The sequence below is a fragment of the Berghia stephanieae genome, chromosome 1 (genome assembly GCF_034508935.2).
Source record: "Berghia stephanieae isolate SIO BIC M18660-M18661 chromosome 1, UCSD_Bste_1.3, whole genome shotgun sequence".
Lineage (NCBI taxonomy): Eukaryota > Metazoa > Mollusca > Gastropoda > Nudibranchia > Aeolidiidae > Berghia > Berghia stephanieae.
In genome coordinates, this window is record NC_088360.1 from 9,023,046 (window position 1) to 9,040,545 (window position 17,500).

At 36.5% G+C, this 17,500-nt stretch overlaps 1 protein-coding gene across 1 annotated transcript in view; it reads right to left on the reverse strand.

Moving 5' to 3' along the window:
- The window catches only part of LOC144967441 (uncharacterized), a 160,968-nt gene that overhangs the window by 14,651 nt on the left and 128,817 nt on the right, over positions 1 to 17,500 (reverse strand). The gene's annotated exons all lie outside the window — the stretch shown is intronic.

Sequence of the window (17,500 nt, forward strand, 5' to 3'; positions counted from 1 at the left end):
GCATCTATAAAATAGTTGAAATAGCTTTAAAAGATCAAACAATGTTCGGACAAAGTATAAATTTTGACCACACCTTTTCGACAGTTTAAACAGCTTTAGCTACTAGTACCGTGATGCTATATCATGAATGTTTGTTTTATTTTCCATCATTTAACACAAAGAAACTTGTGAAAACTATTTTTTCCGTAGTCTTTTTTTCTAAATAATTCAGTGTTGGAGTATTTTTGTGGCGAACGTTTTGAAATGACCTTTTGGCACAGCGCATAAATCAAATCCGAACGTTGTAAAATTTATAGTAAATATATATATACGCATCTTCTATTTAGCACAGTTTTTTTTTCAATGGATTCATGCATGTACCTGATGACCCTACAATATAAAGACAAATGATAAAACAAACATAAAGTTGCACAGAAATAAAGGATTTAGTATCACATGCGATCAGATAAAATGCCACAATTTGCTGTTGTCTTCTGATTGGAAGGTCTTGGGTTTAAGTCCAACTTTAAGCGGCGCATAATTGAGTCCTTGGAAAAGGCTCTTTCCTCACTCAGGTGCAAAATGAGTACATGGCAGTTAACAACATTGTCTGTGTTTGACAAAATGTAATATTGCTTTACAGGCTTCATGTCTCGTCTTCCATGTTATGTAATGCCGTTGGCTTGGGGCCCTTTTAAAAGCCATTTAGTGTATATTGCGCTGTATAAAAAGCTCAAATTCAAGTCAAATTTCTTTTCTACTAATTATACACATAATTTGAAAAAGGTATTAAAGCAACTATCTATGACTCATGAGAGGTGTACCTTTTTTTTACACTGATTCATTTTCCCAGAAAACGTGGCTTATCATGTTCTTGCATGATGCCACAGAGTTGACATAATCATACTCAATACGTGTCACAATTCCTCAGTAATTTTGAGGGGGCAGCGTAGCTAGTGGGCTGCGTAGCTCAGCGGTGTGGTCTTTGCTTCGTGCCCGAAAGGTACCGAGTTAGATCACCCGCCGCTGCGATGTGTAGCCTTGAGCAAGTGACCTCGCCCTAGCCCAATTTGCGGCGCTGCACTGCGGCTGACGCCTGGGTTATTCCAGCCTTCCCTTGGAATAGACCCTAAAGATAAATTTCCCCTATGGGATGAATAAAGGGGATTATTTTTTAAATTATTTTATTTTTTTACAATAGGCCTCATGAAATCAAATTCGTTTTGTAAAACATTGTTACAGAATCCTTCACGGCAAATATCATGTTCCAATTCACACAATAGATTAATGAGTGTTGTTTGTTTCGTTATCTTGAATCAAATACATAACCAAAGAAGCAGCGTTTACAATATTTGTCAGACATTGTCATAAATAAATTTGTTATGTTGGATTGGTTTCAAAAAGCGCATTACTGGCCTGTCCAAATATACTTTCGCCATGTCGTAATTAAAACAGTCATCCAACCCCTTCAACTTGAGTGGTGAGAATTAGATTGGAAAGAGCTACTACATACATCAGTAGTCTACTTGTCAGGGCAAAACTATATAATATACTGAGCAACAGGATGCCGCCTTATTTGAATGAGAGTAAGGATAAACAGACAGACAATTTTGTCGTTCTTTCACGTGGTCTTTTAAACCGTTAAACTCAAATCCGCAAAATCAATATAATCTCTTCCGCCCCTCCTCCCCATCTCCCCACTGCCATCCTATTTACGTGAATTTAATGAAAACAAAACAAATCCGGAAGCTATTATTCATTGACATATCTTAACGCCTTTTAGCCTTGAATGCACACTTGATATTTTCCTTTAAAATAAAAGCCTAGAGCGTGAGTTAGATAAATAAAAGGTTGATTATTGATTACGATGACCTTTTCCACTTTTCACTTTTAGTTACGCGAGAGAAAACTAAGTTGATATGGCTTTTACGGAAGTTCAGTGTAGACAAAGTTTTAAATCTTTTTTTCCATGGTTTCTGATTGGAATTTCACGGTATAAACTTTAAATTCAATTGTGCATGTGACCTTTAATAGGACGATTTGTTGGAGAGTGGCTTCAAACTGCATTACACTAAAACACAACAGCACTTTCTTCAATTAAAAAAGAACCCAGATGAAACTTGAGCTTTCATGGGACAGCGTGGCTCAGCGGTACGGTCTTTGCTTCGTACCCAAAAGGTAACGAGTTCGATCACCCGCTGCGCTGTGTGGCCTTATGCAAGTCACATTACCATAACTCACTTTGCGGCGCTGCATTGCGGCTGACGCCTGGGTTATTCCAGCCTTCCCTTGGAATAGATCCTAAAGACAAATTTCCCCATAGGAATGAATAAAGGGAATTTTATTTTTTATTTTATTGTATATAGCGAAATATCCACTAAACGTGCTCAAAGCGCTTTACAAGTGGTCGGTAGACAATAGCACCACTTAACATGTAGGACGAGACATGACGCCCGTCTTAGGCAATATAACACTTTTTTCCATTAGAGACAACGCTGTTAACGCATGTACTCATTTTCCACCTGAGTACGTTGAGAGTGTGAGTAAATAGCCTATTTCCAAGGACTCGAGGATGCACCTCTAAGAGCGAGATTCGAACCAGAACCTTCCGATCTGAAAGCGAGTGTCGTACAACTAGACCACATAGCCGCACAAGTCAACGTTTACTTCATATGTCATATAACGATCGATAAAGAAATCAAAGGTCCCAGGTTTGAAACCTTTTGGTGAACTTGGGGTAATCTTAATTGATTGAGGGAACGGTTTGGTAGGGCGGTATAATCGTTGCGTCGTACTCAGAAGGTGCCAAAATCGATCCCCACCATGCTGTATATTACTTTGGATCAAATCACCTCGCCCTGGTTAAATTTTCGGCGCTGCACTGCGGCTTACGTCTAGAATTATTCAAGTACTCTCCTTGTAATAGACTCTAAAGAACAATGTCCCTTGGTCGATGAATAAAGGGCATTTTATCTAATCTTTATCTTATCTACATTTGAAATTGAGGATTTCCGGAGAAACTGTGAAAAAATCCCAACGTATTTGTCAATGTTCGATAGTATGATTAATAGAAAAATTGCCTCCCTTTTGGTTTTACTGAACACAATCTTCTGTTAGATCAGTTTATTTTCCTTTATATATCTGTACACCCACAAGTACCAGGTAGCGGAGTCTAATTTGATTTGGCAGCAATATTCGATGGCCAAAATCGCCAGCTTGGTTATTGTGCAATGTATCTTGTCCTTATTTGATTGAGGTCACCAGTTTATTCTCTTGATATTTTGCAGCCCATTGAGATTCTTTGTCCATTCAGATTTTTATTGAGTGAATGCATTAACTACCAAATTCATTCCCTTTGTTTGTGGACAAAGAAAAAATACAATGGGACTCCACACGGGACCTGTATCTCGGTGTTAAGGCTTGTTTTTAAAATGATTTTGTGATTTTGTGAGTTTTGTTCACTAGTAGAAATCATCGAGCCCTGAAAAAGTGTTTACATGTGTGCTGTCCTCTTAAAAGTATTCACTGTGTTGGTTACAACTAAGGGACAGAATCTGTGATAACCTATTCACCTCATAATCAGGACTGAATGCAAAGACGCCATGCAGATTTGGCAAATTAAAGGCGATTCGCAAAGGGAATTCATAACCTTAAAATAAGTCAGTCATTTACCTGAGTCATTGCACTCTGATTGTAGCGTGCTGGGCAACCCCCAATGTCTGCTTCAGACAGAGAATTCGCTTTTTCAAGAATCTTTTTAATCAATAAATTGAAATCTATTTGCTATAAAAGCAAAATGTCCAATATTTTTTTGAGTATTCCTATTCAAATAGTGATGCTTGTGTCAATAGAAATTTTATTTTATTTCTTTTTTATGTTACATTAAAATTGACATGTCCGTTTTTTGTATTACTGTAAGGAAACGATTTTCATAAGCATGAACTGTGTTTGAATTAAGGAAACGAAGTTGTCTCATTTACGCGGTCAAAAACGGAGTCAAGCCAAATTTCAACGAAGGCTGGGAACGTCGTACATAAAAGCATTAATATTACAAATTCGGAGTCAAGCCAAATTTCAACGAATGCTGGGAACATCGTACATAAAAGCGTTAATATTACAAATTCGGAGTCAAGCCAAATTTCAACGAAGGCTGGGAACGTCGTACATAAAAGCATTAATATTACATTAACCTATTTAACGAGTGTACTTATTAGCCTCTATGTGTGGGTGATACGATAGAGAGATTAGTGGCTTTGGTAATTGAAAGAGGTCGGGCGTCCCCAGGGATTCAAGAACAGCCATTCCGTATTGATGGACCATGTGAAATGGTTGAGGAAAGAGAAAGAGAAAGATGTCTGACGGTTGGAGATTAAAAATCTATGCAGCTTCTGCATCTATAAAAAACAATTACTGTCCGCATTCTGAATGTCCAATGTGTTCACGCGACATCTGTGTGGTCAGTGAATTGATGAGTGACAATTAATGCTATATTCAAATTCTGACCTCGGCGTTATGTTAATTGTTGAAACACTAAACGCAAACTACCCCTCTCCACTACCTCAAGTTTCATTTAACTTAAGTATGGATTCAGTAATAAATATATGCCTATTTAGCTTCAAATGTAAAAGGTGGTGTAAAATCTAAAATATCTCTACATGTCACTTTAATAAATTATAGTTAAGGAAGCTGAGCAAAAGTCTCAATGACAATAATAGATGTAAACAAATAGGAATCGAAGTAATACAATATATTTAAGGTGAAAAAAATAATTTTTAAAGACTACTATCTATTATTTTCACAACACGGTTGGTATGGAAACAGCCAATTTGGCTAACCCCCCTTTAAGGCACCAGACCGTTAAGTCTTAGTGCTAAAATAACTCACTAAACCAATATATTTAGTCATTTATTGTTTAACATTGGCCAATGACTAAATTGCTCCTTCGTTCAGAGCTGTTGCGCTCATGGAGCCGGATTTTATCCCTGTTTCTATAGCATGAAACGGACAACAGCAATTGCTTGCTACCCTTTGGATAGGACTCTAGCTTTTTTGCAAAGTACTTTCCGCTAGATTAAACAGACAAAATATATCGACTTCATCCGGAATCACTCTCGATCTCTTTGCCTGTGAAGCGAGTGCTCTATCAAAGCTATTGGGCCCCCAAATAGGCATATAAGTCGTGACGTCACATCTTCTACTCTACGGTTCCAAATTCCTTGGAAATTATATGTAACCAGTCCTTCGGAGGACTAATAATGAAAAGGTTACATATTGAGTCCAAAGGCGGAATGACATTTTTTTGTAGCAAGATGTATAGGCAAATTCTTAAGAGTTAAAAGAGCGAGGATGTATGGTCTATACTGACAACCAGCATATAATATAATATTAAAACGAGAAAAGAATATGCTTTCACTCTGAAACAAAAGAATCAATTACAAAAGGTATATTCATTCCTCCGGTAGAGCGGTTTTACACTTTCCATGAGATTGGTACCAGTTTTTGACATCGCACTTTTGTTCCTTGTAGTCGGTTACCAAGGTAGAAAAATTATACAATTGTGTAACTTAATATAAATCTTATAAACAAGAACACAAGCTTAACAATAAAGTCTATCGATCTCTGTCAGTTACACGATTTTATTTTGGCTGTAAATAGCTCTGCCTATTACTTCCTGTTCTGTCTATTTAACACCACGATATGCATCACAACAAGGTAAACAATGCTGTCCCGGGTTCGATGCACTCACTCCGGACACATTGTTATTCCGTGAAAGTTAACGCAATTCGTGCGTTGCGTCACGTACACCAGTTTATTTAATGAGCGACAGGCGAGGTTACTTCCGTCTCACAACCTTTAAGGTCGATATCGTTTCCTGAAACTCAGTCAGAATTCTTACAAGATGAACCAAATACCGTAACTTTCTATTGAAATTACACAATTGTCTTAATAAAGATTGGAAACAAAACTGGGATTTTCGCCATGCAAACTAATCTAAGTAGATTAGTTCCCTATCTTAAGTATTTAAGAGTTTTGTGTTGAAAGTCTTTATCACCCTAGGGAGAATTGATACTTTTTTTTGCTACACTAATGCTTCAAACAGGCCAACATATTTTTTTTAGCTTATACTTCATGCCATCTATAGTAACCAATGCATGCTCCCCTTTCAATGTGACATCTCAAAAGGCCTTTATCCTCATTAATTTGCAAGAGGAATCAAAGGCCGCAGTCAAGCATTGAGAGTCGTGAATGGCTCTATCTATATGCGTCAATCAGTGGCTTCGTGAACTCATATTATAATGACGCTGAGGAAAAATTAACGTCACAATACGACCAACAAAATAAAGTGAACAATGAGTTATGCGGCTATGTGGTCTTGTGGTATGACACTCGTTTCGGATCGGAAGGTCCTGGGTTCGAGCCTCGCATAATTGAGTCCTTGGAAAAGGCTCTTTACTCACATTCTTTCATTGTACTTAGGTGTAAAAGGAGTACATGGCCGTTAACAGTGTTGTTTCTGTCCGAAAAATTGTAATATCGCCTAGCAGGCGTCATATCCCGTCCTACATGTTAAGTGTTGCTGTTGGCCAGGGACCCCTTGTAAAGCGCTTTGAGCAAGGTTAGTGGATATTGCGCTATATAAAAAAGTTCAAAAAGCTCAATTTATCCTCATTTGCTTAAGGAATCAAAGGCCGCAGTCAAGCATTGAGAGTCGTGAATGGCTCTATCTATATGCGTCAATCAGTGGCTTCGTGAACTCATATAATGACGCTGAGGAAAAATTAACGTCACAATACGACCAACAAAATAAAGTGAACAATGAGTTATGCGGCTATGTGATCTTATGGTATGACACTCGCTTTCGGATCGGAAGGTCATGGGTTCAAGCCTCGATCAGCGCATAGTTGAGTCCTTGGAAAAGGCTCTTTACTCACATTCTCTCACCATATTCAGGTGTAAAATGAGTACCTGGTCGTTAACAGTGTTATCCCTGCCGGAAAAATAAATGTAATATCGCCTGAGAGGAGTCATGTATCGTTCCACATGTTACGTGTTGCTGTTGGTCAGGGACTCCTTGTAAAGCGCTTTGAGCACGTTTAGTGGATATTGCGCTGTATACAAAGCTCACGTTTTTGAAAAAAATAGTTCAATACATGGATTCATTTGTTTCCTTGAGCATTATTGACGGCAATTCATTTCTTAATTTTATCTTCGTGATTGTCCCCGTCGTATTGTGACGTTATTTTCTTTAAAGGGCGGTGTCAGGGTTATTGTCGACGAGGGTTTTAACATGGATATGAACCAGTTCTACCCGAGGGTCAGTTTGAGCTCTACCGAATGAACTTTCATGCCTCCTGCCCATCCTTCTGACCCATCAGAAATCAATAAAGATAAAAGCTACTTATAAGAGTGAATCATTTATAACGTGGTTTGCTTGTTAACTGATGGAAGTTCATGTTGACATTTAGTAGTCTAGACAATGAAGTCTTACTTGCCAGGCCAAGTAATGTTTTTTCTTCTTCTCTTTTATATATATCTCCATTATTTTTACCTGTTATGTCACTCATAAAAATTGTCGTTCTTTTTGGTACGGTTTGCCAGGGACAAGTATCGTTTTATTTTTAGATCTCAATACTGTATGATGGTGGCGTTATGAAATCGAATTAACGGTCCAAAATATAATATTCTAAATCAATGATAGCTAAATTAATCACATCCCATCAATTGTGACCCATTGGTTCAAGGCCGTAGTATGAATGAACTACGAATTAAATTTATAGTTACAACTATGACACTTGGGGTTACTTACCTTTCGTCACGGTGGAAAATATATAATCTTATTTTTTTCATTAAAAAACAAACAAACAAAAAACAGAAAAAATATCTGATAAAAACAAACAAATAACAAAAAGAAAAAAAAAACAAAAAAAAAACCAAAAAAAAAAAACATCAACAAAAAAAAATCCAACCACATAACAAAACAAAACAAAACAATACTACTAAATAAAAACAAACAAACAAAAACAACACAAAAAAAATAAAACAACAAAAGAACAAATAAAATAAAACAACAAAAAACCCCATAAAACAAAAACAAATAATCTCGAATTTTGAATTTCCTATCATTTAATATTAAAATTAATTACGTATCGACCTAATGCCGTTTTGAGACGGTGTGTCACATTTGACGAAAAGACCGAGAGCAACGTGTGCTTATATTAACAGGTCTGATAACCCTTATTGTTATTGGCTCATTGTTGTCATGGAAATAGCTACACTCAAACCAACGCAAAATATTGTCCATTACAACCGGTTATCGGACATGCAAATATATGTTCATTTGCCTGAGAGTCTTGAGCCGAAAAACGGAGTTGTAATCATTTTAAGTTAAGTTGTCGTTCAGCGCCATTAATTAGGCCCATGGAACCGGAGTTTATCCCGGTTTCTATATCGTGAAACGGACAAAGTACTATCCGCCAAATCGAACAGACCCAGCTACCCAATCACTGCTGGTTGGACAGTGGGGTCAGAAAAAATCTCGACTGCAACCGTGACCGATCTTGGTTCCTTTGCATATGAAGCGAGTGCTCTACCATCTGAGCTATCGGGACTCGATCATTTCAACTATAATCATTCTTTCTTGTCATCTGGTTCATGTCGACATAATGTCCCACAATGTGTTGTCATTCAAAAAATAAATCAACAACATCAATTTCTTTACATGACACGATTCGTATTTACGATTCAGCTGTGCTTTGAATAATAGAACACGCATTTAAAATTTAGGCCAGAAAACTCGTCCTGCAAATATCAATCGATTAAAATGACACTCATCTTGGCAAAAACTCTCACACCTGAGACTTTGTAAAATCCCAGGTTTGAGAGTGTTTGACAAGATGAATGTCATTTTAATCGATCGATAATTGAAGGACGAGTTTTCTGGCCTAAATTTCAAACACGTGTTTTTACAAAGAACGGCAGTTTATTGGTGAAAGTGATGAAAAACTAAATTGGGATGTTTCTGCTCATTTTAACTTTAAAATTGGCATCTGGCACACTTTGACATGATGCGGTTTGAGCAGACAGGTCACTACTAACCATATAAAATAGGCTTCAACAGTCATGACGTCACTTCCCTCATAAAGACGCATAGTAACTTAGTAACTGCCTCTAAACTATCGGACCAATGGCCCGTATGAAATAGTCCTCCGACGAGCATAAAAGTGTATCCAGATGAGAAAAACATTATAAATATGATCATGTTTTGAATTTTATACATTCCTATCACATGACATAGTTGGCAACAACGCCACTACCACATTATCTCATTCGTCTGTAGTGTTTCATTCATCCTGTTTTGTTGATAAAGAGTGAAACCCGAAACGTCCATTATATCTGTTTTCGTATATTAGATTTTAGCTTACATTCAATTTCACATTGTTATTTATTTCAAATTTACGGTCGAACTTTGAAAAACAATATATTTAAGATTTAGGCAAAAATCGATCGATTAAAATAAACTTGAACCCAAAGCAGGCTGAGAGTTTTAAAATAAATTAATCAATTTTGTCGGGGTTTTCTCGCATTTACGAAGCCCAAGGGTGGTGGGCTAATCAAAGACCCAACAGAACTTATGCCAGGCTTCAGGAATGGTAATCGAAAACAATGGGTCGCAACAAACGGACTACTGACAGGCCACGGCATGACTGCTGAAAACATGCATCGGTTGGTCTGAGGGAGCCAGCCGACTGTCCTCAATGCCAGGGAACGCCAGAGACGGCAGATCACATAGTCCTTCACTGTCCTCTGACGGGGTTGATGAGAAGTTTCGAGGCTGTGCTCAGCTGCGTTGAATAATTTAAAGACTGGCTAGGGACGTCCTGTGTGAATATGTAGCCATACACTACTACTAACCGCATATCCAAACATAAATTTAAAGTTTAAATTATTATCTGAAAGATGAACTTTCAGATTTTTTTTCACCATATTTAGGAAAGCATATTTTTCACTCTTCTAACGAAATTAAATACATTTATTCCCAGTCTCATATTTTTTGGCTATAGATTCGATTCTAAGCATCTGAATCACCCAAATAGAAATCCATTTTAAGATGATGGATCATATTTCCACCTCAAGTTTGATGATAACATCTCATTGTGCATGGCCAAGCTCTAAATCACATTATGTCATGCTGACATTTAAAACTAATCAGCCTCTGCCAACGTTTCTCACGAGTTTAAATGACGTGCCATTCAAAGAATAGGAACTGATCAGGAAACGTGTAAAACATCTTTGGCGTAATAAACAAAAGCATACAAAACTGTGCGCATGCGATGAAGATTTGTTAAGCAGTCTGTGTTATCCAAATCAAGGTTGCCAATTTCGTGTTTTTAAATGCTCCCCCCCCCCCAAAAAAAAAAAAAAACAAACGACAAGAACCCCCCCCCCCCCCCCCCCAACAAAACAACGATTTTAATGCCGTCAGGCTGGAAAAGTTGGGTCTGGCGATTTGGTATTTTTTCACTTTAATAGCATTACTTACTATTAAGTTATGGTGCTATATTCACTAATTTTAACAACTACTAGCAAGACTGAGCGAAGTCTACATGGCTTCGTGATAAGATGCGACGCTAGACAGCACTTTGCATTTTTTACAGAACATTTAACATTTTTCTACGTCGATTATTTTTTGCCATTTTGTCCGAAAATAATCTGGCAACCCTGATTCAACTGCTGATACATGGCGGTCTTGTATATATAAGTCCTATGTTGGATGAAATAAGCCAGCAAATGAGGAGCAAGATCGCGAAGTAGATAAATCATTGCCTTAATTGTTCCCCAGGTTTGAGCATCATGCTTTTTCTTTGAACAAGAAGCTTAACCTTATTTGCTAACTTTGTGGTGCTGTATTGTGGCTGATTCCTGAAATAACACAGTCTTTTCTGGAGATATACCCTAAACCGCCGTACTCCGCAACAAACACGTATTTAAAATTTTGGCCTGAAAACCTGTCCTTCAAATATCGATTTCTTAAAGTTACCCCCATCTAGTCAAATATTCTCAAACATGGGACTTCGAAAAGTCGTAGGTTTGAGAGTTTTTGAAAAGATGAGGATCGTTTTAATCGATCGATATTAGAAGGATGAGTTTTTAGGCCAAAATTTTAAATACGTGTTTTTTTTTCAGAATAAGGCGGTAAAGAGACATTCCCCTGAGAATAAATAAAGGAATTCTATTTCATTATTATTTGTATTTATTTTCCTTATTATTGATTCTTATTAAATCGATTCTATTGAATTGATTCTTTCTCAAAAGAAGTGATTTTTTGATAAAGGAATTCTGCGGTTATTAGTCATGTTGTATGATTGCTTCTCTATGTGTCAATTCAAACTGGACTCCCACATTCTATATCCATCCCTCTATCTATCTATCTATCTATCTATCTATCTATCTATTTATCTATCTATCTATCTATCTATCTATCTATCTATCTATCTATCTATCTATCTATCTATCATTTAATACATTTTTAAAAATCACTATAATATTCCCTTTACTATAATAAGGGAACTTTGTCTCTAGGTTCTATTCCAAGGGAAGACTGGAACAACCCAGCCGCAATGCAGCGCCGAATCCTGAGCTAGGGCAAGATGATTTGCTCAAGGCCACACAGGGCAGCAGCGGGTATTCGAACTCGGTAACTTCGGGTACGAAGCAAAGACCATACCGCTGAGCCATGCTGCCTTATCTATCTACCTATCCATCTGTCTATCTATGTGTCTCTCTCTCTATCTATCTACCTATCTATCTATCTATCTATCTATCTATCTATCTATCTATCTATCTATCTATCTATCTATCTATCTATCTATCTATCTATCTATCTATCTATCTATCTATCTATCTATCTATCTATCTATCTATATGTCTGTCTATCGCTCATGTATACTACTGAGACGTCCATTCCCAAAAATCAGTCTTCCTCGACTGGGGATCAAACCTCAGATCTCCTGATTATCCGTCAGACGTGCTACCATAACAACACACCATTGTTTTTATTTATTTAATGAGCTTATACGTTATGATGACCTAATTCAATTTAATTTCAGTAAGGTGGGAGTAAGGAAAATTATTTTAAAAGGTGAGGATCTCATTCATTAATTTTTCATACCTTCATTTTGATATGGATTGTATGTTAATTATTTCAATGATGTCATATCAGCGTTGGTCTTCTTAAGATAGTGATATGAAAAAGTGAAAAGACAAAGCAAGAGATAAAAATACAAGAAATAAAAAAATAAAAACACATCAAAAACTTAGTCTTCCTCGTCTTCTCCAATCGATGAAGACTGTTATTTAGGATGTTTAAAAACATTCTTCTTGTATTTCTTACTTTTTATGGCACTGTTTCATACACACTTTTTCATATCTTTATCTTACATCGGTGCCTGCTCCTTGATTTGTCTCAATGTAATTTTAGCTTGACATTTCCCAAACCAGTATTGTGTCTGGATGAACACGGTGCAGGAAACTCAATTTATTGCCACAAATATGAAGACTTGGGGTTAGTTTCTACCCGACATGGTGGAGAATATACAGTTTTTGACCTTTTATTGGATTTCGAACCGAGGCGTGCGCCTGACCTCAGAGGAGTAAATTTAATTTTCAAGTAAGTCGAGATTAGAAGAGGATTTCAGTTTAATTGAAAGTTTCAAAATAAAAAATAAAACAAAACAGCAACAACAAACAAAACAAAAAAAAACAAAGAAAAAATACCCCCCCCCCCCCCCAAGAAAAAAAAACAACAACAAAACAATAAAAACAATAAGACAAAAAACAAAAACAAAAACAAAACAAAACACCACACTTTTGCGTATTACTCCCATCCCCCCCCCCCCCCCCCCCCCGCCATTGTTTTTATTATTTAAGTGACGTTGCAAGTTCAGTTCGGTGTGAGGTGAAGGTTAGCGGTCAATACACCTTATTTTAGACGGGTTTATTTACTAAGACGAAGAAGAGAGGAGAGTTATAATAATAAATATTATTTCTTGCATCGCAAAACGCCCATAGTTCATGTTTCTCCATATTTTAAATTCTTTTTAATATCCATTTTCCTGGGTCCTAGTCATCCCGACAAAAAACCGTTTTGAGACGATGGATCATAATCACTTGTCTTGAAAAAGCTCTTTGAAATGAAACGGGCAAAGAGAAAACGAAACAACAGCCAAGCGAACTGAGACACAAATAAAAAGTAACACCCGTGACAAATTGCCTTGACTCTTCTCCGATAATCCTCGTGCATTGAAGGCAATTCCGATAAAGCCAGACTGAGAATTGATTTTAGACCTCTTATTCTGCCATTTGAAGCTAAAAAAAAGAGAAGATAACAATAATAAAGCAGTACCAAAGACAGAAAAAAAAACGTTATTGCTCGAATCTCCAAGAAATAAATAACAATGTGAAATTGAATGTAAGCTTCGATTTAATAGACGAAAACAGATAAAATGGTCTTTTCACGTTTCCTCTTTATCAACAAAACAGGATGAATGAGATAATGTGGTAGTGGCGTTGTTGATAAAGGGGAAACCCGAAACGTTCATTTGATCTGTTTTCGTATATTAAATTGAAGCTTACATTCACTTTCACACTGTTTTTTTTTATTACCAACGACATAGAAGAAAATGTTGGTAAAACTTCTTGACTTTCTCCTTATCGAACCATTTCACGATTTTTTACGAAATTGCCATACCTACCCAACTCAAAAACTGGTTTCTTTCCTCTCAAATTCAGAAGCATTACGGACATACAATACATACTTTTGTGCAGCAAAGCACGCTTTATATAACAGAATTAAATTCGTTTGGCTATAACAAAGATTTTTCTTCAAGTTTTGTGATGTACAAAACAAATCTGAAAAAGAAATGTGAAAGAATGTGACAATTTTCATGCGGTGTCCTATCAAAAGGGAGCAAGCAAATGCTATTGCCCGTTTCACGCTATAGAGACAGAGATAGACTCCAGCTCTATGGACCTAATAGATATGAAGGATTAGTTTTTTATCTTTGGTACAGATAGAGAGATGGTCGACGATGCCGTCGGTGTTTTAGCGTTACAGTGTCTCGTCCCTTTACAAAGTCACGCGATATTGGGAATGATCAGTGACCAAATGGGAGACTAAACTCTGGTCACGGCGTTATGCTTTTGTGCAGGGCATTTACACACGTTGCCCCTCCCCCCTCCCTCTCCCATTTGACAGCGACGGATATAAAGAGCTTTCTCACACCAAAAAAAAAAGACGTCTGCTTTTACGGTATGAAATGGACATTTTTGGAAATATTCCATGAGGCCTATTTGAGATATACATGAACCATTCGAAGCGCATAGAGCATGGTAAATCAATCAGAATGCAGAAATTAAATATTCATATTTCTCCTTATTACATGTTCTTTGTTCTTTTGTAAAATTCCAAAGCAAATCACAGGACGGTGTCTATTGAGCAATCTTGAGAAAGTGAGGATCATTTATATCAATTGTTTTTGTATCATTGAATTTATCCGATTGAGAATGGAAGTAAAATAGATTAACACCGGGATTAAAATCCCACAAGCGAGGGTGTCTCAAAAGAACCCACCGCAGGCAGCAGACGGCGATAGTTTAATAAAAGATTTACGCAATGCCTTCCTTATTCAATTGAATTTAATATGATGAAAACTTCCACATAACACAATACGGAACGGATAAAAATAGCATTTCTACACTCTATTGATGAATAGAATCTCTGTACTTATTTATGAGGAGAAAAAAAACCCAAACAAATCATAATGGCTATGTGGTCTTGCGATATGACACTATCCTTTGGACCGGAAGATCCAGGGTTTGGGTCTCACTCCGAGAGGCGCATAGTTGAGTCCTTGGAAAAAGTAACTTTACTCATATTCTCTCACTATACTAAGGTGTAAAATAAGTAGCAGACCGTCAACCGCGTTGACTCTGTCCAAAAACAAGGTAATATCGCTTAACAGGCGACGTGTCTCTTCCTACATGTAAAGTATAGCTGTTGGTTATGTTCTTTGACCACGTTTAATAGATAATGAGCTATATAAATGCTGACCTTTGTTTTTTGTTAAAATGTATTTATCATGGAGTGAAGGCAAAACGTGTATCAATACAAGATATCGTGTAAATCCCTTTTCTCGCGCTTTTCGTGATCCTACGCACGGAATTGACAATTTAATTGATTTGGTTTTGGCTGATGAAGCTCTTTGAATCAGAAACGTTCCATGTTTGGTATTTTATTCATCTTTAAACCGTTGTGTTTTTTTTTTTTTTTTGTTCGATAGATTTTACAGCCACAGTTAGCAGTTAACTATTATTCACTAGTTATTACGTGGAACGGAGGTTGGTGTATGTGTGTGTGTGTGTGTGTGTGTGTGTGTGTGTGTGTGTTTGTGTGTGTGTGTTTAGAGACGGTTCAGTGGAAAAGACAGTAAAATGTAAGCATTGCATTAGATCTATTTTTTCCTCGGCAAGATTTTCAACTTCTAAATTTCGATTAGTTGAAAACTATAATTGTTTTCAAAATACAAACTGTGCTGATTGAAGAGATAAGTGGCAATGAAAAAATAAAATCCAATTTAATTCTGATTACGATTAGCGCGGGAATTACTTTGGACAAGAGTGATTCCAGTTGGCATCTTTGTTTGATTGGTTATCTTCATGGAAGGCCTAGAAAATGGCGTCTAACGATGCTTACCGGAAAAAGGGGAATTTTTTTCTTTAACTTTTAATTCTGAGTTTAAGTCTTTGTTGTCTTTCTTATTTTATACTAGAGTTAACAGACTCGAGCTAGGGAAAGCAGACTGATCTGGTGATGCATTGGTACACTCCCCCCCCCCCTCCAACCCCTCAAACACAAGAAAAACCAAATAAAATAATAATAAAAACAAAATTGAAACAAACAAACAACAACAACAATAAAAATCAAAAGATAAAAAACTAAACTCAACTAAAACAAAACAAACAAAAAAAACCCTGAAAGAAAAATCAAAAAAAAAAACAAAAAGCAGCATCTTTTGTTTTTTTTCACATTAAAACATAGTTTATAAAACAACAAAACAAAAGCCCTATCTAGTCTATTGGATAAATCTAGGGATTTATAATGTCGTTTGTATCAATTGTTTGTTCGTCATGAAGTTTCCCAGTTAGAAAATAGAAAAAGAATGAAATATCTAGACCGTTTCTAAAGTGTTATTTTGAATCCATACGAGCGTGTGAGTTTTAAAAAGGATTTATTTCAAAAAGCACAGCCCTACATTGACAAAACACTTTCCTCGATCTTAGTAAGAAATAGAATATTAAAGTGTCAGATGGAGAGGCTTTCGGATAAATTTGGGCTGCGTATACATTAATCCGCGAGTCTGATAACTAAACGGTATTATGGGCTTGATTGAAAATTGTAATGGGAAACATTATCTATGCCTTCTGCTTTGGTTTGAGAGTATTTTCATCCCAACAGCGAGACCATAACAATCGGGCCATTTCAGAGTGACCAAATTTGATCAATATCTAAAGTAAACATGTTTTGACCAAAATGTGAAATTAAAATAAGTGTTTTATCAGCGCACGGTAGACCCCAGGCGGTGTTAGTTCAATAACGGATTTATTTAGTACATAAAAACAAAGCTGAATTGAATGGATTTGAAGAAACAAGTCTGTTTTCCACCACAAGATAAATGAACCAATATATCTAGGGGACTTTCCCATCAGCCCTCTCTTCGGAAGAGCGGCACAAGACATATTGCATTTTGATGTTATCACTTACAATGCTTGATGCCAAGGTTTGAGGACATAATTTTAAACTATCCTGCAATGGTGAAAGGTGATTCAAAAAATGGATAGATAATAAGTTCTATCAAATTATGATTCTAGGCTGCTAGAAGCTGTGGACAGTAAACAGAAATAAACAAAAATGGAATATAACAGCTTAAAAAAAAGACCAAGATACCAAACACGGAACGTTTCAGACACAAAACTCTTCTTCAGCCAACAACAAAAAACAATAAAGACATTACTAAATTCCAGATAGACGACAGAGATAATTTTTAGGTCTTCTCTGTAGAACCATATTGATAAGTATTCTCCGATATATATCTACGAAGAAGACCTACAAATGATCTCTGTCGTGTTTCGTATTTTGTTCTTTTTTTTTTTTTGAAGCTGTTGGATATAATGATTTTTGTTTATTACTTTTCAAAGTATATAGCTATTCTATTATTGTGGGGATATTCGAGTAACGAGTCTCGCCTTGTTACAAAGTCAAGCGACATTGTTAGCGGTCAGCAACCTGATTGGTGCTAACCACGCATTATCCCTAAATTTAAATCGTTATTCACAATGAAACTTACTTTTGTAATCCTTTGTGAATAAAATAAATCTGAATATTTTGGGAAATGCGTTTGTCAATGATTATGTCCCTTACTTGTGTCCAACAAAGTGAATACTACTACAAAGATAACTTCGACAT